General features: G+C 38.0%; 1 protein-coding gene across 1 annotated transcript in view; it reads right to left on the bottom strand.

Moving 5' to 3' along the window:
* The window catches only part of LOC103505153 (suppressor of cytokine signaling 2-like), a 39,711-nt gene extending 14,583 nt beyond the window's left edge, over nt 1-25,128 (bottom strand). Inside the window, exon 1 of the mRNA XM_026820516.1 lies at nt 24,564-25,128. The gene's annotated coding sequence lies outside the window, so the exon portion shown is untranslated. The remainder of the gene's footprint in view (nt 1-24,563) is intronic.
* Nucleotides 25,129-26,204: the final 1,076 nt, after the last annotated feature.

A 26,204-nucleotide genomic window follows, 5' to 3' on the forward strand; every position in this document is an offset into this window, starting at 1 on the left:
AAGTGTTCCACATAATTCTTCCAATGACGTAATGGTCGAAAACAATGACGTAATGGCTACGGACCGTTAAATATAATGCAACTCGTGGCAAAGATATATTCGTAAAGCATTGTAAAGCATTATACTCGTAAAATATAAAACATTCCAAGTGGAAACCTACTTATTGTCATTAATATGCCACCGGACAAGACACGTAAAGCTAGAGGCAAATTCATGTAATTTGAGGTCGTTTGGTTTACCAGATCAACTACCGGATCAAATTTTCGTTTGCTATTAGATGTCAATATTATTAATTTTAAATAGGTACAAAATTTAAGATCATGTATGTATGTGTTGACCTTATTTTGGCAACAAACATTCGCTTAAGGGCTTATGAAATGGACGTTTGACCCGATGAAAGGCGTTAATGAGCTTTATATTAATTAGGCAATCAAACTAGTCACATATTCCATTCACAAACTTAAAAATTAGGTGCTTTGTATAATCATAATAAGTAATAACTAGGTAGATCAGGAATAGGTGCGTGGGGCTGCACATCGGGGTCGTTCGTCAACAATCGACACCAATCGTACGGGGGTGAAAGGGAGGAAAATTTGGAATACAAAACCTGGGCGATTTCCCGGAAAATTTCGTCGAGAAAAGTACACGTGACGGTGATGGCTCTCTGGGGAAATAAGTTGATGTCCCCAAGGTTGAAAGGTTACGTCGGAAAGCGGCGCAAGCGAATTAAATTGTCAACGAAATTGACTTTTCCAAAATGACGATAAAATTGACTTTTGACTCGGAGAAAGAGTTTTCCTTCTCCTCTGTTTGCCTTTTCTTCCACACCCCATGAATCGGATGTTGACAGTTCCGCTGAAATCGTTCCTGAAACCCCCTACCCGAAATCTGATCCCAACACGTGAATCCCTTTCTTCCTTCGTAGAAGCCTCCCGGGTGTTTTGTACCTTGATTAACGATCCGAATCGGAGTCCTGTCCCTTTTGTACGTTTCTCGGAAATCATTCGATTAAACATATCTTTCCGCTGAAATCGTTCCTGAAACCTCCTACCCGAAATCTGATCCCAACACGTGAATCCCTTTCTTCCTTCGTAGAAGCCTCCGGGTGTTTTGTACCTTGATTAACGATCCGAATCGGAGTCCTGTCCCTTTTGTACGTTTCTCGGAAATCATTCGATTAAACATACTAAAATAACGACATCTGCATAATCCCTTCGATATAATTTGATTAAACAGATGGGATTCGGGGACATGTTTGTGAAAGGCCTTTATTTTCTAACGCAAACAAATTCTCTTTTGTCAAAGGCCTTGCTCGTTTTTCCACATAAACGAACCCTCTCTCTACCTTTACGTATTTGTACAAACAGGTATACCTACGTATTGGTCTTTTATGAAACGTTTGTCAAAGACTTTTTTGCAGTCTTTTACCTCAAGCTATTCTAGCGATAGAAATGATTGGAAAATGAGAACTTCGCTTGGAGCAGGCCTACAAATTTGACAATCCTGCTGAGCGTTGACTAATTATAACTGTTAAAATAAAGGGACTGCCTGTCATTAGGTATCTGTCATATCTGGACAGAGGACAGTCTAAATAAAACACTTCGCAAACAAATTCTCTTTTGTCACAGGCCTTGCTCGTTTTTCCACATAAACGAATCCTCTCTCTACCTATACGTATTCGTACAAACAGGTATACGTATTGCGTATTGGTCTTTTATGAAACGTTTGTGAAAGACTTTTTTGCAGGCTTTTACCTCAAGCTATTCTAGCGATAGAAATGATTGGAAAATGAGAACCTCGCTTGGAGCAGGCCTACAAATTTGACAATCCTGCTGAGTGCTGACTAATTATAACTGTTAAAATAAAGGGACTGCCTGTCATTAGGTATCTGTCATATCTGGACAGAGGACAGTCTAAATAAAACACTTACCTATCCTGAGTCCAGTCTCTTCTTTTCGAAAACGGAATCGATTTCGATGCCGGGTAACAGGAGGGCGTGGGTTCAATCCCAGCCGAGGTATGGAATTTTATCCTCAATATAATTTGAGAATTTGACCACAATAAGTAGCCTACTGCTGGAGTAAAGGGACTTTTCAGTCCTATGCGAGCAGTATAAATAAGCACTATTATTATTATTATTCTAAGCCTACTGCTGGAGTAAAGGGACTTATCAGTCCTATGCGAGCAGTATAAATAAGCACTATTATTATTATATAGGTATAGTAGCCTACTGCTGGAGTAAAGGGACTTTTCAGTCCTATTCGAGCAGTATAAATAAGCACTATTAGATTAGATTAGATATTAGACTATTTCCTATGGTCTAGTAAAGACGCTATCACACCAAAAGAGGAGAAAACTAGCTCCAGAAGATTAGAAATTCCGAAAGGCAAATGCAGCTTAACTGCTAACTATTCTCACACACAAAAAGTCGTACACAAAAAACCCACTCTCATGCTTAGGTTAGAGGCAAAGAGCTACAAAAGACAAGTTAAGCTGGACTTACCCTGTATCTTGGGAGTCGGAATAAGCTGGAATATATTATCCTTCAATTTCAAAAACTTCTAGCACTCCTAGTTATTCCTATCAAAGACTTCAGACTCTCCTAGTAGGTAGTCATAATCATAATGTTGTTGTTATTTATTATTTTTTTTCTCTTTTTTGTATAGGTATGTTTTAATGTTCTAAGGCTTAGAAGTTCAGGGTTCCGCAAAGATGTTCACCTTTTGAAAAGGGTTCCGCGGGCCAAACTAATTAAGAAACACTGTTCTAAGCAATTGTAATTGTATTATGGAACAAATAAATTACCAAATAGTCATAGTTCTTCGACGCGTTTTCAAGCCAGACTAGCAGGACCAACACCAGCACTAAGATTAGCTTAACTCTAGCACTCTAGCTTCATCTGTGATAATGACAACTTCTTTCGTAATCTCTTCTCCTAATAGTTCTAATCTTGCTCATTATTCAATTTTGATTCACCCTAATCTTCTGTTATTCCACTAAGAACATGATGTACTTTTCGGGACCATTAAATTGTTATCGTATTTCTTCTGTAGCCCCCTGTAAAGTAGGAGTCAGGACTGTGTTTTGGCTACGGCCTTAATAGGTAGCTTGAACAATGGGTTTCACCCCCCGTCAACTTGTTAAAATAAATGACGATACCTACTGTATAGGACTAGGACAGAGATTTCCAACTAGCGGCCCTCGAGCTACATGTGGCCCGCCAGACTATTGTTGTGGCCCGCGAAGCTTTTAGGATGGCCCCCCTCGGGCTTGATTTTTGCTCTTTTTCTGTGGGGCGGACTCCAAAAATGGACCATCCACCCCCCCATCCCATCAAGAAAATCCTGGATACGGGCCTGCTCCCCTGTGTATATGTGGCCCGCGAAGTACCTGCCTACGGTAGCATGTGGCCCGCTTACACATGGAAGTTGGAAACCCCTGGTACAGAAGTACCACGGTGAACGATACCTACAGCCTATAACTGCACAATAGGGACTAGGCTAACTGATGTTTTGACATTGACAAGGTTCTGAGTGACATAATTAGATAACTATTACAATAGACAAAATACATGTGTAATAGACATGCTAGACAGACATAAGATAGGCACTGTAGACAGTTTTCCATTCGAGAGTAATTAGGACAGTTTTAGACAATTCTGAAAGGTCTTACCTAATATCGTCTCGAAAACGAAGAGTGAAGGAGGACAGGATAGGAGAAAGCCAGCGATTCCGGGATCGAGCCTTATCTGTACAGAATAAAGTTCTCCCCCGAGCGGCAAGCTCGTGAATAGTCCATAGACCCTCAAACGTTTTTTTCTATTTATTTTCCAGAGAAGTACAAGCCAACATTGACGGAATTAGAGGAGCTACGTCATGATTCTCTGGTGAAAATTGATGAGACAAATCACAACTCATCTGTACGGTTGACACAAGTTGATAAAAACTCTGGTATGTACCAAACACCTAAGGCCAGTTACTCACTATCAGGTAGACCTGACAGTTACACCTGATGAGATCTGCCTGTCAGGTCTACCTGATGAGCACACACACCATCAGGTAGACCTGACAGGTGGACCTTTTCAGTGGCTGGCCTAAGCCTAACACATTATTTGCGTAATTGACCCAAGTCGCCGCTGGCTACATCCGAATTCAGACAAAAACATAACCAGAGAGATTTAAATACCAACATTAACGCCGGTTCTTAAGTGGTGTTCACACATAGGCGACGCCGTCGATCGACATCAACCGAAACCGTACACTGCCTCGATCGACATCATAGATTCACCTCTTCACCTCGTCAATGTGATGTGTAGACACAGTTTTATCAGTCTCATTTCAGTCAGTGTCACCGTGTCACCTGATGAGCACACACACTATCAGGTAGACCTGACAGGTGGACCTTTTCAGTGGCTGGCCTAACACATTATTTGCGTAACTGACCCAAGTCGCCGCTGGCTACATCCGAATTCAGACAAAAACATAACCAGAGAGATTTAAATACAAACATGAACGCCGGTTCTTAACCGGTGTCCACACATAGGCAACGCCGTCGATCGACATCAACCGAAACCGTACACTGCCTCGACATCATAGATTCACCTCTTCACCTCGTCAATGTGATGTGTAGACACAGTTTTATCAGTCTCTTTCAAGATAGATAAGAACTGACTATCTGACTAACTGACTGACGACTGAGATAGCTGAGACTGAAAATACGGAATCTACTGAAATGCAGGCAAGCCGGTAGGTTTCGTGAGTACTATTGTAATCACAGAGAGGTAGAATTGGCGAGATCGATCCAGCATTAGGTCTGTCCAAATCTTGGAACCAACCGGTGAAAATCGGACAAACTGTTAAGCAAAATAACTGTGTCCACACATAGTATAGTCGACGGCCGTCAATCAAGCGGGGAGCTTGTCGGTAAACGGCAGTGCTCAAAGGCGCCTCGTAGCGAGCTGTTCGAATAGTCGGTACCTCTCTGCATCTGCCTCAGCTACTCAGTTCCGAACATGATTTATTGAAAATTATTGGGTCATTTGGGTGGTTCGCGTGCTCGCATCGAGCATTTGTGTTTGCAATGTTCGTCGTTCCGCGTTTGCCTGACCTGAGGCAGATGTAGCGAGGCATTACAATTATTGTCTGTACAAGGCTTACAGTTCCCGCTATCAAACCTCTTCAAAATTGTACAACTGAACGATAATGCCCACCGAGGCAGATACCTTCTACAAGCACATGACACAATAAAGCTCTACACTAATCTGTCTGTTAGCAGACTGATTACTCTAAGCATAGCTATTGTACTAGTCATAGATGATAAACATTTTCAAGGTCTTGTCTTGTGTACCGCAAAGAATAGACTACAAAGAACATAAAATTACAAAGAGAATAAACACACTGACTGCTGAGATTCGTCTATAATCGCATAATACATAGTAGATAAATAGGTATGTAGGTAAATACATAACTGGAGGTACTAAATCCCCAGCCACAGGCTATGGCAATTTGAAAGATGGCACTGGAAACGGAACTGTTCCTAATGTATCGCTGAAGTTAAGCAACGTTGGGCTTGTAATCCGTCTGGATATACCAACCAAGTTTCTAGGCAAAGCGCGTACTGCTGGCTTTTCTCGGCCCCACTCAAGCTTAGCGTTAGCGGGTAGCTTGTCGCTCGTAGCATGTCCATCTTCCATCAAAATGTTTGTCCTCTTGAAGAGTAGGACATCTTACCCCATTTGGTGGCCAGTCGTCGGGCCACCGCCAGTTTTCCATGCACATCGGCCGCCAATTCTTCCGCTGAACCATCGCCACCATCCCCCGGGGTCCCCTGATGGCCCTGTACGATTTTCATGCTGATGGAACCCCCACCTTGTAGGGGAGGGGGGGAGGTGAGCGAGTCATCGATTGTGTGGACGGAGCCCAAGGTAAGGGAGAGGAGGCATAGGATGAAGTGAGTGGTGGGGTGCCTGTGAAAATAGAAAAAAAATATATACAAATATATATAACAGAGAGTTTTTGCACTGCTTAACTTACATTACGATAATTGAAACGTAAGACATAAGTTGAACGAGTTTTCGTCAAATGAAGTTAAAGAGTTCAGTTAACGGGACGCTAGTTTTGGTTGCAAATACTCGCTAATATGTATGTAAAACTTATTGCTACATTCGTAGAAGCTTACCATATATACAAATATACCTACATAACAGAGAGTTTTTGCACTGCTTAACTTACATGACGATAATTGAAACGTAAGACGTAAGTTGAACGAGTTTTCGTCAAATGACGAGAGTTCAGTTAACGGGACGCTAGTTTTGGTTGCAAATACTCGCTAATATGTATGTAAAACTTATTGCTACATTCGTAGAAGCTTAACCCAACTTTTAGGGCTGTTTTGTGTTTGTCCCTATACATCTAAGCCTCAGTGTGAGCTTTTAGTGTACGATTAGATACTTTTACTCGTAGGGGTACCTCGTACTAAACAAAGTTGTCAAAATTTCGGGATGATAAGACCTCCGTTGTTACAGTTCCCTCTAGCAAACTTCTACCAAAGAAAAGAATTTTGGACCAGCCTATAGTTAGATTGGAAATTGGCGCGTTTGTCTTTTAAGAGCTAAATTGAAAATTCTATTCCCGCCCGAGGCAAACTTTATCCTCAACACAGAAGGTTCGTTCTCGGAACGGCTGGTTTTCTCCAATTCTTTCTTCTCTCTTCGCTTTAGGGACCATAAGAGCTCAGTGGTTACAGTTTCCTCTATCAGGCCTCTCTCCCCCCTCCCCCTTAGTCATTTACAGCGGGCCACATTCTCTCCCAAGAGACCGCAAGTTACCCAGTCCTGACCTACGCCTTAGTTATTTTTATGAATGGGAATTGAAGATTCCCGCCCAGGATGAACTTTATCCTAAACAGATAAGATTCACTCTCGGAACGGCTAGCTTTCTCCTATCCTGTCTTCTCTCTTCGCTTTACAGCGGGCCACATTCTCTCCCAAGAGACCGCAAGTTACCCAGTCCTGACCTACGCCTTAGTTATTTTTATGAATGGGAATTGAATATAGCCACATGCATATTGTGGTGAATAAATAGGCGTAAATATACGAGTAAACAGTGTGTATCAAAAAAAGTGGGCAGAAAATTTCGTTCACAGATAAATGTAAATGCAGTTTCTTTGTGTTATTATGTCACAACTTTAGTGCTCACTGCAGCATTGTAGGATTTTTCCAATATCTCAATAATCCTAGAGCCAGCCTAGTAAGCACAAAAGGTTGCGCGTTGCGCGTGTGTCTTGGACCTGTCGCAAATTGGAAGGGCAATATGGCAACGCTATGGCGATGCCTGCTGAAAATCCAAATCTATGACAATGATAGAGACATCTCACTCTGGAGTCGCGCAACTTGAGTCTTCTACTTCTAGAGCAGGGGTAAGGTAAACGCTAGGTCGCGGGTTCGATTCCCACCCGGGGCGGATTTTATCCTGAACATATAAGGTTCGCTCTCGGAACGACTGGCTTTCTCTTAGTTGATTGATAACACGATAACCAAGGAAAATCTGGTTATTGTTGGCAATGTTGGCAAGGCAAAGGCAATGAATTGTTAGTGTATGTAGGTATTATTCTTTAATAACCCATCAAATATACGAGACCTTGTTTAGACTGCTGGGGTAAAGGGACTTTTCAGTCCTATTCGGGCAGGATAAACAAGATATATTCTATTCTATTCTATTCTATTTTTTCTTCGATAAACTTTTGAAGAACACCCTGTATTAGCAAAATAGGTGTAAATAGTGATTTCACATGTTTCAACCACACCTGCTGTCCTGATAAATATTTTATACGGGTTAAATACAACAGTATGGAATCTATATGAATCAAGTTGGATAACGTATTAGCTTTTAAGAAAACTATGGTTTAGTAAAGACGCTATCACACCAAAAGAGGAGAAAACTAGCTCCAGAAGATTAGAAATTCCGAAAGGCAAATGCAACTTAACTGCTAACCTATGGTTTAGTAAAGACGCTATCACACCAAAAGAGGAGAAAACTAGCTCCAGAAGATTAGAAATTCCGAAAGGCAAATGCAACTTAACTGCTAACTATTCTCACACACAAAAAGCCCACTCTCATGCTTAGGTTAGAGGCAAAGAGCTAGAAAAGACAAGTTAATCTTCTACGAACACTTGGACTTACCTTGTATCTTGGGAGTCAGAATAAGCTGGAATATGCTGGAATATATCTTGGGAGTCAATTTCAAAAACTTCTAGCACTCCTAGTTATTCCTATCTAGGACTTCAGACTCTCCTAGTAGTCACATTGTTGTTGTTGTTATTTTTATTATTATTTTTATTTTTTTTTCTCTTTTTTGTATATGTTTTAATGTTCTAAGCAATTGTAATATTGTATTATGGAACAAATAAATTACCAAATAGTCATAGTTCTTCGACGCGTTTTCAAGCCAGACTAGCAGGACCAACACCAGCACTAGCTTTAGCTTAACTCTATAGCACTCTAGCTTCATCTGTGATAATGACAACTCCTTTCGTAATCTCTTCTCCTAATAGTTCTAATCTTGCTCATCGATTTTATGAGTAATTAGTACTCGTCTGAACATGCCACTCATCAGGACAAAAAGTCTTGTAATATCTATGTACATTCACATTAGGTACTCCTCTTTCATGTAATGGAAATGGTAATTTTGGCACATCCACTATTGATTATTTATTTTTATTTCTTTCCGCAACTCTCTCTCTCTCTCTCCCTCTCTTCTAGTGAGGCATAATAAAAATGTTGAAAGCCAGCCTAGTTAGCTTAGTTGGTAGTGCGTCTGCCTTGTAAGCGCTAGGTCGCGGGTTCGATTCCCGCCCGGAGCGGATTTTATCCTGAACGGATAATGTTCGTTCTCGGAACGGCTGGTTTTCTCCTATCCTGTCCTCCTTCTCTCTTCGATTTCAGGACGATATAAGACCTTAGCAGTTACAGTTCTCCCTATCAAACCTATTAATGTTTATGCACTTGTACAGCAAAAAATAGTGATATCCCCCCAAAAAACACTTCGTGTTTTTTTTTTTTTTTACTTACAGGTTCATCTCGCATGAACTAGGGAGGAAGTGGTGAAGCTCATGTTAGAACTCAGCAAGAGGTCAGCTTAAATGTTAATCCTATTGGTTTAAAATTAATCTTTAAACCACACTTGATGGACGAATCTAAAAGTTACCGAAAAACACGCACTACCTATTCACTTGATCTTCGATTGGTAAAGTCACATTTTGAATTTAACTTCGGCTAAAAAGAAGAAGAACTAGTATAGCTCCGCTATACTGTAGTAATAGAAAGTAAAAAAATGTTAAACTGCTTTGATAAACCAGTTCTCCATGGATCACTGAAGTTAAGCAACGTTGCGCGTGTTTGGTATCCGGATATCGATGACTTAGATACCACGCGATATTATACCTATATGTAGGTACCTATCTACATTATAACTTGGCGTGTCTGGTAATCTAGTTTACGTCACTTTTAAATCAACTAGGTACGAAAAATTGATTTAGGTGTTGTTTTTTTTTAAGGAAATCTATCTTACTTATTACAAGATAACAGCTATGGGTACGCAGGTAGATAGGTAGGTACTGTGAATAAAATAGGTACCTATGGTATCACACTTAATAGGTTAGTTTAAACAGGTTTTAGCGTGGTACATAATTCATCTTTTTTTTTTTCTTTTTTTTTTGAGATTTGATAGAGGGAACTGTTACAATGGATGTCTCATCGGTATTATTAACGAAATTCGTTCCGAGAACGAACCTTATCTGTTTAGTTCGTCTCGGAGGTATTTAAACAGGTTTTAGTATGGTACATAATTCATCAGTTTTTTTTGAGATTTTAGAGAGGGAACTGTTACAATGGATGTCTCATCGGTATTATTAACGAAATTCGTTCCGAGAACGAACCTTATCTGTTTAGTTCGTCTCGGACGTAAATCGAACTCGAAACCTAGCACAAGGCAGAAGCGCTAACTAGTCTGGTTTTCTAACGGCTAAGGTCTTATCGCCTCGAAAGCGGAGAGAAAAGGAAGATACGAGAAATCCAGTCGTTCCGAAAACGAACCCTATCAACCTATCTGTTTAAGATTTAGTTCACCCTTGTTGGGAATCCAACCCCCGACCTGGGAACTTCAAAGTCAGAAGCGCTACTTTCCAAGCTAACTAAGCTGGCCATACACAATAAGCCCACTCTGAGGCTTAGGTGTAGGGGCAAATACCCCAAAGGATGCGTTAAGCTTATACAAACTAAGATGGCAATCTGGACTAATTAGAATTAAAATTCAAACTAAGATGGCAATTAGAAATAAAATGCAGCCATATTTTTCTTCTATAAATGGAGATGAGATGAGGCTTAGGTGTAGGGGAAACTGCCCCAAAGGATGCGTTAAGCTTATACGAACTAAGATGGCAATCTGAACTAATTAGAATTAAAATTCAAACTAAGATGGCAATTAGAAATAAAATTCAAACTAAGATGGCAATTAGAAATAAAATTCAAACTAAGGTGGCAATTAGAAATAAAATTCAGCCATATTTTTCTTCTATAAATGGAGATGAGAAAGCCTAGTTATGTCCCAATCAATATCAGAAAATATCCCATATTATAAGCAGTAAGCAGCTCAGAGAAGTTCTCAGAGAAAACAATAAGTCGAGAGCCGCAAACAGGGGATCTTACAGAAGTTTCCCAGAAAACAATTAAGTTTGCCATGATTACGTTTTATATTGAAAGGAAACTTGAATAGCGAATTCCGAGTATTAGGTGAAGGAGCCCAGGCAAACTGGTGTGCAGGGCCGGAACCTAGGTGCTGGTCGGCGGGGTAGAACGGGGGCCAGGGGCGCGAAAGAACAGGGAACATGGGTGAGAAAGGGTCTCGGGACTCCGCACACAGGAATTTCGTCAGACAAGACCCCTATTTCAATGTAATGGGTGAGAAAAAATAATTGCCTTTACCACAGCCTAAAATGTAGGCCTCAGTATATACATTAAAATCGATCAAATAAAATAAAATTACCAAGGGTCAAGTCTAAAATCTCGATGAGTTGACTTTGTGTTGGTCCATTGATTCAATTTTGGAGGTTTTTCATGCCTCTGCGCTTGTTACAAAGTGCGTTACAACATGCAATAAAAGCCCTAACCGTACGGTAAAATTCTACCAGCTACGAGCTTCTGTGTTCGATTGTACGGGGTCGAGCGGGTTTCGAACACAATCAAATATCTTCTGACAGTTTCATTTGTCCATACACGGTGGGTTTTGAGTCAGCTATGTGTGATACATTCCTAGGGTGTATAATGCCCATGATAAATTCACCAGGTATGGAGTTGATATTCAAAGGTGACTTGGAAAAGTTCATACTGGATAAATATTCACGCAACTTATTGCAGTCAGAAAAATTAATGTTCTTAATTGGTCACTCAGGTCCCAGACATCGAAGGTTCGAATCTCTGTGGTCAATTTACAGCTATGTCTAGGTATAAGCTACGGTACAAAACGCCCCTCAATTTCTGAGTCATAACGGGGCAAGGTTTTTCAAGTCCGCCCCTGGAGGTCTTAAGTCGACTTAATTTCAGCGTTCTGGGTAACAACTAACAACACGGTGGTATTCTCAAGACTCAACAAACATTTCCTGAAGAAAATGACCGGGAAAAAAGTCGAAAGTTCAAAGTTGAGAAGTTCTGTTTGTTACTATTGCAGAACATTTAAGTCACAATTTGTCAAGTCGTACGTTTCAGAGCAGGTGCATAATTAGGTACCTATTTATTTGTTTATTTATAACCTTCATTAAGAATTATTTTAGTACCTCTTTCACTTTATGGTGATTTTATGGTAATTATTTATGTAGATTTAGCTGTAGACAATCTTAGTAGTGCAGTGGTTCGCGCAGAGGACTCCGAAATTTCGAATCTAGAGATCGACGGTTCAAGTCTAAGTCAAGTCATTGAATTTATCGAGGTGCTATCCAGTGCGAGACAATTTTGATTATTTAATTATGCTTAACACAGTTGAAATTCCTAATTATGAATACCTATGTAAATGAGTATTGATTGTACATAGTTGGAAATATTAGGATTGATTCGATCAGAAAACAGAGGTGCTTGAACCTATGAAACAGAACTGGACAGTGTGCAGAACGGCCGCTTTCCTGTCATGTTGATCTTGACAAGCGGTATAACAATAGACTTTACTCGATGAGTTTTCAGAGAACGACGGTGTTGAAGCAAAAATAACAAGACATTGTTGCCAAAGGCCAAGGGCAGCTTTTGACGTTTGACTTTTGCAAAGGTTAAGACGTGCTGAGGAGCTATTGTGGGTAATAAATGTCTCTTGAAGCGCTGACTTTTGTTGTCTTTTTTATATAATTTTTAGCTGGTAAAATAAATGATTTTACTTAATGAACTTCCAGGAAGAAGACTTGCGCAAATTGGGTCCCTTGAAGAACAAAATCTGCGAAAATTTTATGAAAATGAAGTCTAGTATGCCTCCTAGAAATCTAAACAATATAAACATCACAATAATATTTCCTCAATCCACAATCATTCTAAAGTCAAGAGTATCGAACCCAGTACCTCTGGTTACGGTCCTGAGTGTCGCAAACTAGTTTGTAGGATGTCAAGGTCGTACGAAAGTAATCACCCGTCAGTCGTTAGAGCGAGTAATTATGAACAATTGCCATTGATAAAAATAGTAGTAATTTACTATTGATAATGATAATGGCCATTCATTATCTTTTTTTTATCATTAGATATTTGATTTGCATACAGGGTGGTTTGTGCAGGCGAGATGATTTTTCCATTCAGTTTTATAAATGTACCTTTGTCTTTCTTCATTTCATTTTTTATACGTAGGTAATCAAAGAAATGATGAAACAGATAGATTATTTCAATGATGTACTTATGAGGTGCATGGAGAGTCTACTAATACCTACATACATAGGCACATTTTAATTTATGATTTAGATTCAAAAGCTCATGACAAAGGTTCTTGAAAGTAGAAGTACCTAATATAAGTTCACAACCTACTTTTTACTTTCCTTATTAAAGTTATCTACCTACTTTTGTACTTTTTAGAGGTTGTTTATTTTTTGAAAGTAAGTTGTTAACAAAGTTTCTTCTTTTTTTTTTCTTGTGGATAATAAATTTAAATTAAATAACTACGAATGTAATTTGAATGGAATCTCTAATCAAAAATTTTTGTCATAAAAGTTCTTCACAGCTCTTCTTCTTTACGAATGACTCAAACCAATTTACACAAACAAGACAAAACACTCAATAAAATTCAAATAACTGAAAGTGTAGGTACATAAAAAGAAGAAGAGAAAGAAGATTTTGGAGATTTCTCAAAATTTCTATTCACAAACGTAAAGAATCACCTGGGCCAAGAGAATTAGAGAAACTGTTATTCGAAATTATTGAACAATCAAATAATACTCATAAATTAAATTCACCTCTTAACATTTTGCATTTTGTAAAGGTCACTCCAATCTTGAGGGATCTGATATCGCAAATCGGGCTTCTAAATGGCTCTCCAAACAAAAAAAAGTCCAACGGATACGGATTAGAAATTAGAAATTCAATAAATTAGGAACTTTTATTCGTAGGACATTAAAATGGGAAGTAAGCAGTATTCATCAGATAATTAAGCATAGTATCATTAATTCATTAAGCTTAGTATTCACGAATATTCAAGCATAACGAAACCATGACACAGGAATCAGCTGATACCTATTTGACCAACCTCCCAATTTGTGTCTTTATAAAGCTGCACCCACACATGTCGATGTCGACGGTCGTCGATCAAGCGTCGACTATATGTGGACACCGACACTGCCATTTCTATTAAAATTTTGCGAACTCCAAGGATAACCCAACTAAAAATTGATTAACAGAACGTACAATCGTAGTTCCTATAATTTTCATCCGCTCTGACTTCCCAGAATCAATTTGAGCGTTCCCCTCCAATCTGTCTATAAAAATAGATTTGGTATTCCTGTTACTTTTAATAAAATTAATGTTATTATTAATCAATTTCTCACACACCACGGAACCACAAATCTAATTAGATTTCTAGTTCGCACAACTTGCTGATGTCATACGCAATAGTCACACAGAATTGGCCTTTCACAGGCAACTTTTACATGTGTGTATCATTGGGAAATATCGCAACCTTCTCTTCAGTCCTAACGACTATAATCAGATCAGATCAATGAGTAATTTGGTTGCAAAGACACATCCACTAATTAGACACACTCGTACTTAAATTACGCAGGTGGGAATAACTAGTGGTTTACTCCGATGGAGTGCAAAATGTGATGCAAAAATTGCCTTTGTGTGATAAATATTCTTGCCAAATTCAATTTCAACTGTGAAAAATAGGTATCTGCTGACAAATCAGTTTGGTGAAAAGGGCATATCCACTACCAACTGTGTATTCAAATGGGTGGAAAAAGTGACACATCCACCACCAACACGACTCAGTCTGATTGAGACAATAAGCCAATCCAGAAATTTACATAAATAGGTGTTCAGGGGTTTCTAAATACTTTTAATACCTGAATTAGCCAATTCAGTGGAGAGGTCTCAGCGCGTCAACTGGTTAGCTAATCCAAAAACCTGGTAGGCACTAGGTACTATAACGAACTAAAATATTCAAGCTACACTGAATTTGTTTCTCAGAAACCAAATATTCTCAGCACAACGTAACAACCGAACCAGAACCAACTGGACCAAAAAAATACCAAATTACGTTCAATTCCACTCGGTTCTCAGAAACTCCAAATTTGGCACAAGAGCACCAAAGAGATCCTATCTACCGTTCTCATTACCACATCGAATTTACACCGGGAGTAAATATTTTTCCCGGAATTTCGAGAGTAATTTGAATTTGAAATTTTTTCGCGGAAATTTGCCACTTGCTGTCGTGCGGTAAGGAAACACATATTAGGTGTGAGAACGTGAGTTTTCCACGGAAATTTAATCCTAGGTAAATAACTAAATACTATAATAAGATCCGTAATAACCCGAATTACATGTTTATTATCATTATACGCGTACATTATTATCACATTTTACGTACATTAGTATCTGATTATCACGATTATTGGTACATTTGTACGTACGTACTTATTTGCATAACTAATTTTCTAATATCTATAATTATGAAACCTGATTCCGAGTACTGTCTCTACTGTTTTTCCGTAATTCGGTAAGAGAATATACTGCTATTACGTGTCTACCTGCAACTTTTGTACTGAATTGTAGGATACTAATTAACAGTTAAATACGTAGGTACTAATATGGAGTTTCAAGGACCTCGTACAGTAATGTCTGTGATTGTAGATGTAAAGTTGGCGTAGGCCGTGGGCTGTGCTGTTAGGCTATGATAAACTTGACCATAGGAATGGTAAAATGGAATGTTTAACCGTAGTAACTACCAACGTACCAACAGAGTTAGCAATATAGGAGATCTATAGTTAGTAGGAGGACTAGTAGATAGATACTAGATAGTAGGTGATCTACAGTTGGCAGTGGGTGATCTACAGTTAGTAGTAGGTGATCTACAGTTAGCAGTGGGAGTCTGTGGGAGGTCTACAGTTAGCAGTGGGTGATCTACAGTTAGCAGTGGGGGGTCTACAGTTAGCAGTAACTAATACCTTAAGCGGTATAGGTGGAAAAAACACTGTGGTGAGAAAGGCGAAAGGCACATTCACCAATGCAAATCTTCTTGCAAGGGCTACAAGTTACAATAAAGTGATAAAAAGTGACTTTGGTAGAAAAGGCGCATCCACTAACGAAATCGTTTTGTAGAATTTGTAGGTATGTAGAGGTGAAAGGTCAAAGTTACTGTCCTTACTGGCCAATAAATGGTAGTTTTTTAGGTGGGCGAATAAATGGTACACTTACCCTACCAATACAGTTAGCAATATAGTAGATCTATAGTTAGTAGGAGGACTAGTAGATAGATACTAGATAGTAGGTGATCTACAGTTAGCAGTGGGAGGTCTACAGTTAGCAGTGGGGGGTCTACCGTTAGCAGTAGGTAATGATTGTAATAAAGGAAGAAAATGGCTGTGGATGACGTTCGCCTTGCAAACTGGAGGACGAGAGTTCAATCCCAACCAGGAGTTTCTCTTCTTCTCCATTTCCATTGAAATGAAAACGTAGACACACCTACAATCCTACAAAGCACATTGGTGAAAACGACATCTCCACCAATAATGATTTCTACTCGTACGTGGAATAGGCACATCCACCATTCAAGCTGTTTGGTTAAATTATGACCAACACTAATAGCGCATCCACCAACACTAATATCATAAGCGGTATAGGTGGAAAAGACACTGTGGTGAGAAAGTCACATTCACCAATGCAAATCTTCTTGCAAGGGCTACAAGCTACAAGTGATAAAAAGTCACTTTGGTAGAAAAGGCGCATCCACTAATGAAATCATTTTGTAGGTATGTAAAGATGAAAGGTCAAAGTTACTGTCCTTACAAAGTTACCTATACACATTACTAAACTACATAGTACATTTACTTAACTAGTTAAAAATGCTTACCTAAATAATTACAAGAAATTCCATCTCCATGGCTTTTCCGCCTGTGAATCCATGGTAATCCAATTTCCCGGAGTGTTGAAGTCGAAAGTTCAAAGTTGAGAAGTTCTGTTTGTTACTATTGCAGAACATTTAAGGCACAATTTGTCAAGTCGTATGTTTCAGAGCAGGTGCATAATTAGGTACCTATTAATTTGTTTATTTATAACCTTCGTTAAGAATTATTTTAGTACCTCTTTCACTTTATGGTGATTTTATGGTAATTATTAATGTAGATTTAGCTGTAGACAATCTCAGTAGTGCAGTGGTTCGCGCAGAGGACTCCGAAACTTCGAATCTAGAGATTGACGGTTCAAGTCCAAGTCAAGTCATTGAATTTATCGAGGTGCTATCCAGTGCGAGACAATTTTGATTATTTAATTATGCTTAACACAGTTGAAATTCCTAATTATGAATACCTATGTAAATGAGTATTGATTGTACATAATTGGAAATATTAGGATTGATTCGATCAGGAAACAGAGGTGCTTGAACCTATGAAACAGAACTGGGCAGTGTGCAGAACGGCCGCTTTCCTGTCATGTTGATCTTGACAAGCGGTATAACAATAGACTTTACTCGATGAGTTTTCAGAGAACGACGGTGTTGAAGCAAAAATAACAAGACATTGTTGCCAAAGGCCAAGGGCAGCTTTTGACGTTTGACTTTTGCAAAGGTTAAGACGTGCTGAGGAGCTATTGTGGGTAATAAATGTCTCTTGAAGCGCTGACTTTTGTTGTCTTTTTGATATAATTTTTAGCTGGTAAAATAAATGATTTTAATGAACTTCCAGGAAGACTTGAGCAAAGTCTCAGGGAAGACTTACGTAAGTGGGTCCTCCGAAGAAAAAAATCTGCGAAAATTTTGTGAAAATGAAGTCTAGTATGCCTCCTAGAAATTTCAACAATATAAACATCACAATATTTCCTCAATACACAATCATCCTAAAGTCAAGAGTATCGAACCCGGTAACTCTGGTTACGGTCCTGAGTGTCGCAAACTAGTTTGTAGGATGTCAAGGTCGTACGAAAGTAATCACCCGTCAGTCGTTAGAGCGAGTAATTATGAACAATTACCTACCATTGATAAAAATAGTAGTAATTTACTATTGATAATGATAATGGTCATTCATTAACTTTTTTTTATCATTAGATATTTGATTTGCATACAGGGTGGTCTGTGCAGGCGAGATGATTTTTCCATTCAGTTTTATAAATATGTACCTTTGTCTTTCTTAATTTCAATTTTCGTAATCAAAGAAATGATAAAAGAGATAGATTATTTCAATGATGTACTTATGAGGTGCATGGAGAGTCTACTACTACCTACATACATAGGTACATTTTAAATCATGATTTAGATTCAAAAGCTCATGACAAAGGTTCTTGAAAGTAGAAGTACCTAATAATATAAGTTCACAACCTACTTTTTACTTTCCTTATTAAAGTTATCTACCTACTTTTGTACTTTTTAGAGGTTGTTTATTTTTTTGAAAGTAAGTTGTTAACAAAGTTTCTTCTTTTTTTTTCTTGTGGATAATAAATTTAAATTAAATAACTACGAATGTAATTTGAATGGAATCTCTAATCAAAAAGTTTTATCATAAAAGTTCTTCACAGCTCTTCTTCTTTTCGAATGACTCAAACCAATTTACACAAACAAGACAAAACACTCAATAAAATTCAGTTTGAAAGTGTACATAAAAAGAAGAAGAAAAAGAAGATTTTGGAGATTTCTCAAAATTGCTATTCACAAACGTAAAGAATCACCTGGGCCAAGAGAAACTGTTATTCGAAATTATTGGACAATCAAATAATACTGATAAATTAAATTCACCTCTTAACATTTTGCATTTCGTAAAGGTCACTTCAATCTTGAGGGATCTGATATCGCAAATCGGACTTCTAAATGGCTCGCCAAACAAAAAAAAAAGTCCAACGGATACGGATTAGAAATTAGAAATTCAATAAATTAGGAACTTTTATTCGTAGGACGTAGGACATTAAAATGGGAAGTAAGCAGTATTCATCAGATAATTAAGCATAGTATCATTAATTCATTAAGCATAGTATTCACGAATATTCGAGCATAACGAAACCATGACACAGGAATCAGCTGATACCTATTTGACCAACCTCCGAATTTGTGTCTTTACTGTCTTTATAAAGCTGCATCCACACATGTCGACGGCCGTCGATCAAGCGTCGACTATATGTGGACACTGCCATTTCTATTAAAATTTTGCGAACTCCAAGGATAACCCAACTAAAAATTGATTAACACAACGTACAATCGTAGTTCCTGTAATTCTCATCCGCTCTGACTTCCCAGAATCAATTTGAGCGTTCCCCTCCAATCTGTCTATCATAAAAATAGATTTGGTATTCCTATTACTTTTAATTAATGTTATTATTAATCAATTTCTCACACACCACGGAACCACAAATCTAATTAGATTTCTAGTTCGCACAACTTGCTGATGTCATACGCAATAGTCACACAGAATTGGCCTTTCACAGGCAACTTTTACATGTGTGTATCATTGGGAAATATCGCAACCTTCTCTTCAGTCCTAACGACTATAATCAGATCAGACCAATGAGTAGATCAAGGAGTAATTTGGTTGCAAAGACACATCCACCAATTAGACATACTCCTACTTAGATGACGCAGGTGGGAATAACTATTGGTTTACTCCGACGGGATGCAAAATGTGATGCAAAAATTGTCTTTGTGTGATAAATATTCTTGCCAAATTCAATTTCAATTGTGAAAAATAGGTATCTGCTGACAAATCAGTTTGGTGAAAAGGGCATATCCACTACCAACTGTGTATTCAAATGGGTGGAAAAAGTGACACATCCACCACCAACACGACTCAGTCTGATTGAGACAATAAGCCAATCCAGAAATTTACATTAATAGGTGTTCAGGAGTTTCTAAATACTTTTGATACCTGAATTAGCCAATTCAGTGGAGAGGTCTCAGCGCGTCAACTGGTTAGCTAATCCAAAAACCTGGTGGGCATTAGGTACTATAACAAACTAAAATATTCAAGCTACACTGAATTTGTTTCTCAGAAACCAAATATTCTCAGAACAACGTAACAACCGAACCAGAACCAACTAAACCAATTACGCTCAATTCCACTCGGTTCTCAGAAACTCCAAATTTGGCACAAGAGCACCAAAGAGATCCTATCTACCGTTCCCATTACCACATCGAATTTACACCGGGAGGAAATATTTTCCCGGAATTTCGAGCGTAATTTGAATTTGAAATTTTTTCGCGGAAATTTGCCACTTGCTGTCGTGCGGTAAGGAAACACATATTAGGTGTGAGAACGTGAATTTTCCACGGAAATTTAACTGTAGGTAAATAACTACCTAAATACTATAATAAGATCCCTAATAACCCGAATTACGCGATTATCATCATTATACGCGTACATTATTATCACATTTTACGTACATTATTATCTGAGATGTTTTCCTTACATTATTATCTGATTATCACGATTATTGGTACATTTGTACGTACTTATTTGCATAACTAATTTTCTAATATCTATAATTATGAAACCTGATTCCGAGTACTGTCTCTGCTGTTTTTCCGTAATTCCGTACGAGAATATACTGCTATTACGTGTCTACCTTCAACTTTTGTACTGAATTGTAGGATATTAATTAACAGTTAAATACGTACTAATATGGAGTTTCAAGGACCTCGTACAGTAATGTCTGTGATTGTAGATGTAAAGTTGGCGTAGGCCGTGGGCTGCTGTTAGGCTATGATAAACTTGACCATAGGAATGGTAAAATGGAATGTTTAACCGTAGTAGGGTAAGTGTACCATTTATTCGCCCACCTAAAAAACGTACCATCTATTGGCCCACCTGTGGGTCTACGCCACATAGGTAAGTCTGAACTGGACGAACTTTTTCAAGATCCAATTTCATCAAACGAAAGGGCTTAAAGACTGCTATCGAACCAGTGGTATTTCAAAATTGTAGTCATAAAAACAAAAATTAGAAAAATAAATGTGGGCAGGTAACCATCTATTGGCCCACCTGTGGGTCTACGCCACATAAGTCTGAACTGGACGAACTTTTTCAAGATCCAATTTCATCAAAAGAAAGGGCTTAAAGACTGCTATCGAACCAGTGGTATTTCAAAATTGTAGTCATAAAAACAAAAATTAGAAAAATAAATGTGGGCAGGTGGGCCAGGAAATGGTACGTTTTTTAGGTGGGCGAATAAATGGTACACTTACCCTACCAATACAGTTAGCAATATAGGAGATCTATAGTTAGTAGGAGGACTAGTAGATAGATACTAGATAGTAGGTGATCTACAGTTAGCAATAGGTGATCTACAGTTAGCAGTAGGTGATCTACAGTTAGCAGTGGGAGGTCTACAGTTAGCAGTAGGTAATGATTGTAATAAAGGAAGAAAATGGCTGTGGATGACGTTCGCCTTGCAAACTGGAGGGCGAGAGTTCAATCCGAACCAGGGGTTTCTCTTCTTCTCCATTTCCATTGAAATCAAAACGTAGACACACCTACAATCCTACAAAGCACATTGGTGAAAACGACATCTCCACCCATAATGATTTCTACTCGTACGTGGAATAGGCACATCCACCATTCAAGCTGTTTGGTTAAATTAGGCGCATCCAGTGCATCCACCAACACTAATACCTTAAGCGGTGGAAAAAAAATTCACCAATGCAAATCTTCTTGCAAGGGCTACAAGTTACAAGTTAGTGATAAAAAGTCACTTTGGTAGAAAAGGCGCATCCACTAATGAAATCATCTACTAAAATAACGACATCTGCATAATCCCTTCGATATAATTTGATTAAACAGATGGGATTCGGGGACATGTTTGTGAAAGGCCTTTATTCAATGAGTAATTTGGTTGCAAAGACACATCCACTAATTAGACACACTCGTACTTAAATTACGCAGGTGGGAATAACTAGTGGTTTACTCCGATGGAGTGCAAAATGTGATGCAAAAATTGCCTTTGTGTGATAAATATTCTTGCCAAATTCAATTTCAACTGTGAAAAATAGGTATCTGCTGACAAATCAGTTTGGTGAAAAGGGCATATCCACTACCAACTGTGTATTCAAATGGGTGGAAAAAGTGGATTACAGAATTAAATATGTTATGAAAAATAAAAACAAAAGGTGAAAAAAATACCTAAGTATTATTTATTTCAAGATAAAATTAATTAAATCATTGAATTATTCACAATTAAACTAGGCACTTAATACAAAATTCATAAAAAATGTTTAATTTTCAAACAATAATTCACAAATGAAAATTAAATTTAAAGAAAATGCAAAACAATTTTTTTCTTCCAATACCTATCGCGTGTATTATTTCGCCACAATTTTTTTCTTTTACAAAACGACGAACTTGAAGCAAGAAAAATAGGTGTTCAGGGGTTTCTAAATACTTTTAATACCTGAATTAGCCAATTCAGTGGAGAGGTCTCAGCGCGTCAACTGGTTAGCTAATCCAAAAACCTGGTAGGCACTAGGTACTATAACGAACTAAAATATTCAAGCTACACTGAATTTGTTTCTCAGAAACCAAATATTCTCAGCACAACGTAACAACCGAACCAGAACCAACTGGACCAAAAAAATACCAAATTACGTTCAATTCCACTCGGTTCTCAGAAACTCCAAATTTGGCACAAGAGCACCAAAGAGATCCTATCTACCGTTCTCATTACCACATCGAATTTACACCGGGAGGAAATATTTTCCCGGAATTTGGCAACTGGCAACTAACGTTCTGGCAATTCTGGCATACTTGGAACTCTATTCAATTTTACTATCACAAAAGAACAAAGATATAAATAAAATAGAATTCGAGAAAAAAATAAAAATACATAGAATATTTTGAGAAAGGTAGAGAGGTACATTGAACAGAATACATGGGACAATACATAGGAAGTCTGTTTCACACGGTGCCACTCAGTGTTGCAGAAGAGGTTTGATAGAAGGAACTGTAATTGCGAAGGTCTTCAATGTCTTATTGTCCCGAAATCGAAGAGAAAAGGAAGACGGGATAGGAGAAAGCCAGCCTTTCCGAGAACGAACATTCTTTAAAGGAGGTTTTCCACGGAAATTTAATCCTAGGTAAATAACTAAATACTATAATAAGATCCGTAATAACCCGAATTACATGTTTATTATCATTATACGCGTACATTATTATCACATTTTACGTACATTAGTATCTGATTATCACGATTATTGGTACATTTGTACGTACGTACTTATTTGCATAACTAATTTTCTAATATCTATAATTATGAAACCTGATTCCGAGTACTGTCTCTACTGTTTTTCCGTAATTCGGTAAGAGAATATACTGCTATTACGTGTCTACCTGCAACTTTTGTACTGAATTGTAGGATACTAATTAACAGTTAAATACGTACTATAATATGGAGTTTCAAGGACCTCGTACAGTAATGTCTGTGATTGTAGATGTAAAGTTGGCGTAGGCCGTGGGCTGTGCTGTTAGGCCCCTATCTGTTTAAGATTTAGTTCACCCTTGTTGGGAATCCAACCCCCGACCTAGGAACTTCAAAGTCAGAAGCGCTACTTTCCGAGCTAACTAAGCTGGCCATACACAATAAGCCCACTCCGAGGCTCAGGTGTAGGGGCAAATACCCCAAAGGATGCGTTAAGCTTATACGAACTAAGATGGCAATCTGAGGGTTTAGAAATAAAATTCAAATGAGCCATATTTTTCTTCTATATGGAGATGGGAAGCCTAGTTATGTCCCAATCAATATGAGATAATATCCCATATTATAAGCAGTAAGCAGCTTAGAGAAGTTCTCAGAGAAAACAATAAGTCGAGAGCCGCAAACAGGGGATCTTACAGAAGTTTCCCAGAAAACAATTAAGTTTGCCATGATTACGCTTTATATTGAAAGGAAACTTGAATAGCGAATTCCGAGTATTAGGTGAAGGAGCCCAGGCAAACTGGTGAGCAGGGCCGGAACCTAGGTGCTGGTCGGCGGGGTGGAACGGGGGCCAGGGGCGCGAAGGAACAGGGAATATGGGTGAGAAAGGGTCTGGACTCCGCACACAGGAATTTCGTCAGACAAGACCCCCTATTTCAATGTAATGGGTGAGAAAAAATAATTTCCTTTACCACAGCCTAAAATGTAGGCCTTAAAGTATATAGGTACATCAAAATCGATCAAATAAAATAAAATTACCAAGGGTCATGTAGGCCTTAAAGTATATACATCAAAATCAATCAAATAAAATAAAATTACCAAGGGTCAAGTCTAAAATCTCGTTGAGTTGACTTTGTGTTGGTCCATTGATTCAATTTTGGACGTTTTTCATGCCTCTGCGCTTGTTACAAAGTGCGTTACAACATGCAATAAAAGCCCTAACCGTACGGTAAAATTCTACCAGCTACGAGACTACCAACGTACCAACAGAGTTAGCAATATAGGAGATCTATAGTTAGTAGGAGGACTAGTAGATAGATACTAGATAGTAGGTGATCTACAGTTGGCAGTGGGTGATCTACAGTTAGTAGTAGGTGATCTACAGTTAGCAGTGGGAGTCTGTGGGAGGTCTACAGTTAGCAGTGGGTGATCTACAGTTAGCAGTGGGGGGTCTACAGTTAGCAGTAACTAATACCTTAAGCGGTATAGGTGGAAAAAACACTGTGGTGAGAAAGGCGAAAGGCACATTCACCAATGCAAATCTTCTTGCAAGGGCTACAAGTTACAATAAAGTGATAAAAAGTGACTTTGGTAGAAAAGGCGCATCCACTAACGAAATCGTTTTGTAGAATTTGTAGGTATGTAGAGGTGAAAGGTCAAAGTTACTGTCCTTACAAAGTTACCTATACCAATTACTAAACTACATTTACTTAACTAGTTAATAATGCTTACCTAAATAATTACAAGAAATTCCATCTCCATGGCTTTTCCGCCTGTGAATCCATGGTAATCCAATTTCCCGGAGTGTTGAAGCGACTGTTTCTCCTTTGGAATAGGTAACTTTTGAACACTTTGCACAAGATGAATGGAACAAATTAATACACTTTCTTACTATGGATTATAACTAGGTAGGAAGCTAATAAATAGTATTTAATACATTTTTTGGGTGAGAACTCACAGTAAATGAATAACACTGATAATTACAGAATTAAATATGTTATGAAAAATAAAAACAAAAGGTGAAAAAGATACCTAAGTATTATTTATTTCATGATAAAATTAATTAATTAAATCATTGAATTATTCACAATTAAACTTGGCACTTAATACAAAATTCATAAAAAATGTTTAATTTTCAAACATTAATTCACAAATGAAAATTAAATTTTAATTAAAGAAAATGTAAAACAATTTTTTTCTTCCAATACCTATCGCGTGTATTATTTCGCCACAATTTTTTTCTTTTACAAAACGACGAACTTGAAGCAAGAATAACACTAGCTTTGCAAAGCAAGTAGGCAACTGGCAACTAACGTTCTGGCAATTCTGGCATACTTGGAACTCTATTCAATTTTACTATCACAAAAGAACAAAGATATAAATATACAGCTATGTCTAGGTATAAGCTACGGTACAAAACGCCCCTCAATTTCTGAGTCATAACGGGGCAAGGTTTTTCAAGTCCGCCCCTGGAGGTCTTAAGTCGACTTAATTTCAGCGTTCTGGGTAACAACTAACAACACGGTGGTATTCTCAAGACTCAACAAACATTTCCTGAAGAAAATGACCGGGAAAAAAGTCGAAAGTTCAAAGTTGAGAAGTTCTGTTTGTTACTATTGCAGAACATTTAAGTCACAATTTGTCAAGTCGTACGTTTCAGAGCAGGTGCATAATTAGGTACCTATTTATTTGTTTATTTATAACCTTCATTAAGAATTATTTTAGTACCTCTTTCACTTTATGGTGATTTTATGGTAATTATTTATGTAGATTTAGCTGTAGACAATCTTAGTAGTGCAGTGGTTCGCGCAGAGGACTCCGAAATTTCGAATCTAGAGATCGACGGTTCAAGTCTAAGTCAAGTCATTGAATTTATCGAGGTGCTATCCAGTGCGAGACATTTTTGATTATTTATGCTTAACACAGTTGAAATTCCTAATTATGAATACCTATGTAAATGAGTATTGATTGTACATAGTTGGAAATATTAGGATTGATTCGATCAGAAAACAGAGGTGCTTGAACCTATGAAACAGAACTGGACAGTGTGCAGAACGGCCGCTTTCCTGTCATGTTGATCTTGACAAGCGGTATAACAATAGACTTTACTCGATGAGTTTTCAGAGAACGACCACCCATATTTATGAACAAAATGCTGGCTCTTAAGTTCGTGCTAAGCATAGTCTCAAGGCATTTGATTGGTCAATTTTGACTTGAGACTGATCTTTAATGTCTTATTGTCCTGAAATCGAAGAGAAATCCTGAAATCGAAAAGGAAGACGGGATAGGAGAAAGCCAGCCTTTCCGAGAACGAACCTTTTTTTTAAAGGATGAGTACCTATTACTTCGTGGAAATGAAACAACTGCTACATT

This window comes from Diaphorina citri, unplaced genomic scaffold, assembly GCF_000475195.1.
Source record: "Diaphorina citri unplaced genomic scaffold, Diaci psyllid genome assembly version 1.1 scaffold154, whole genome shotgun sequence".
NCBI classification, from domain to species: domain Eukaryota; kingdom Metazoa; phylum Arthropoda; class Insecta; order Hemiptera; family Psyllidae; genus Diaphorina; species Diaphorina citri.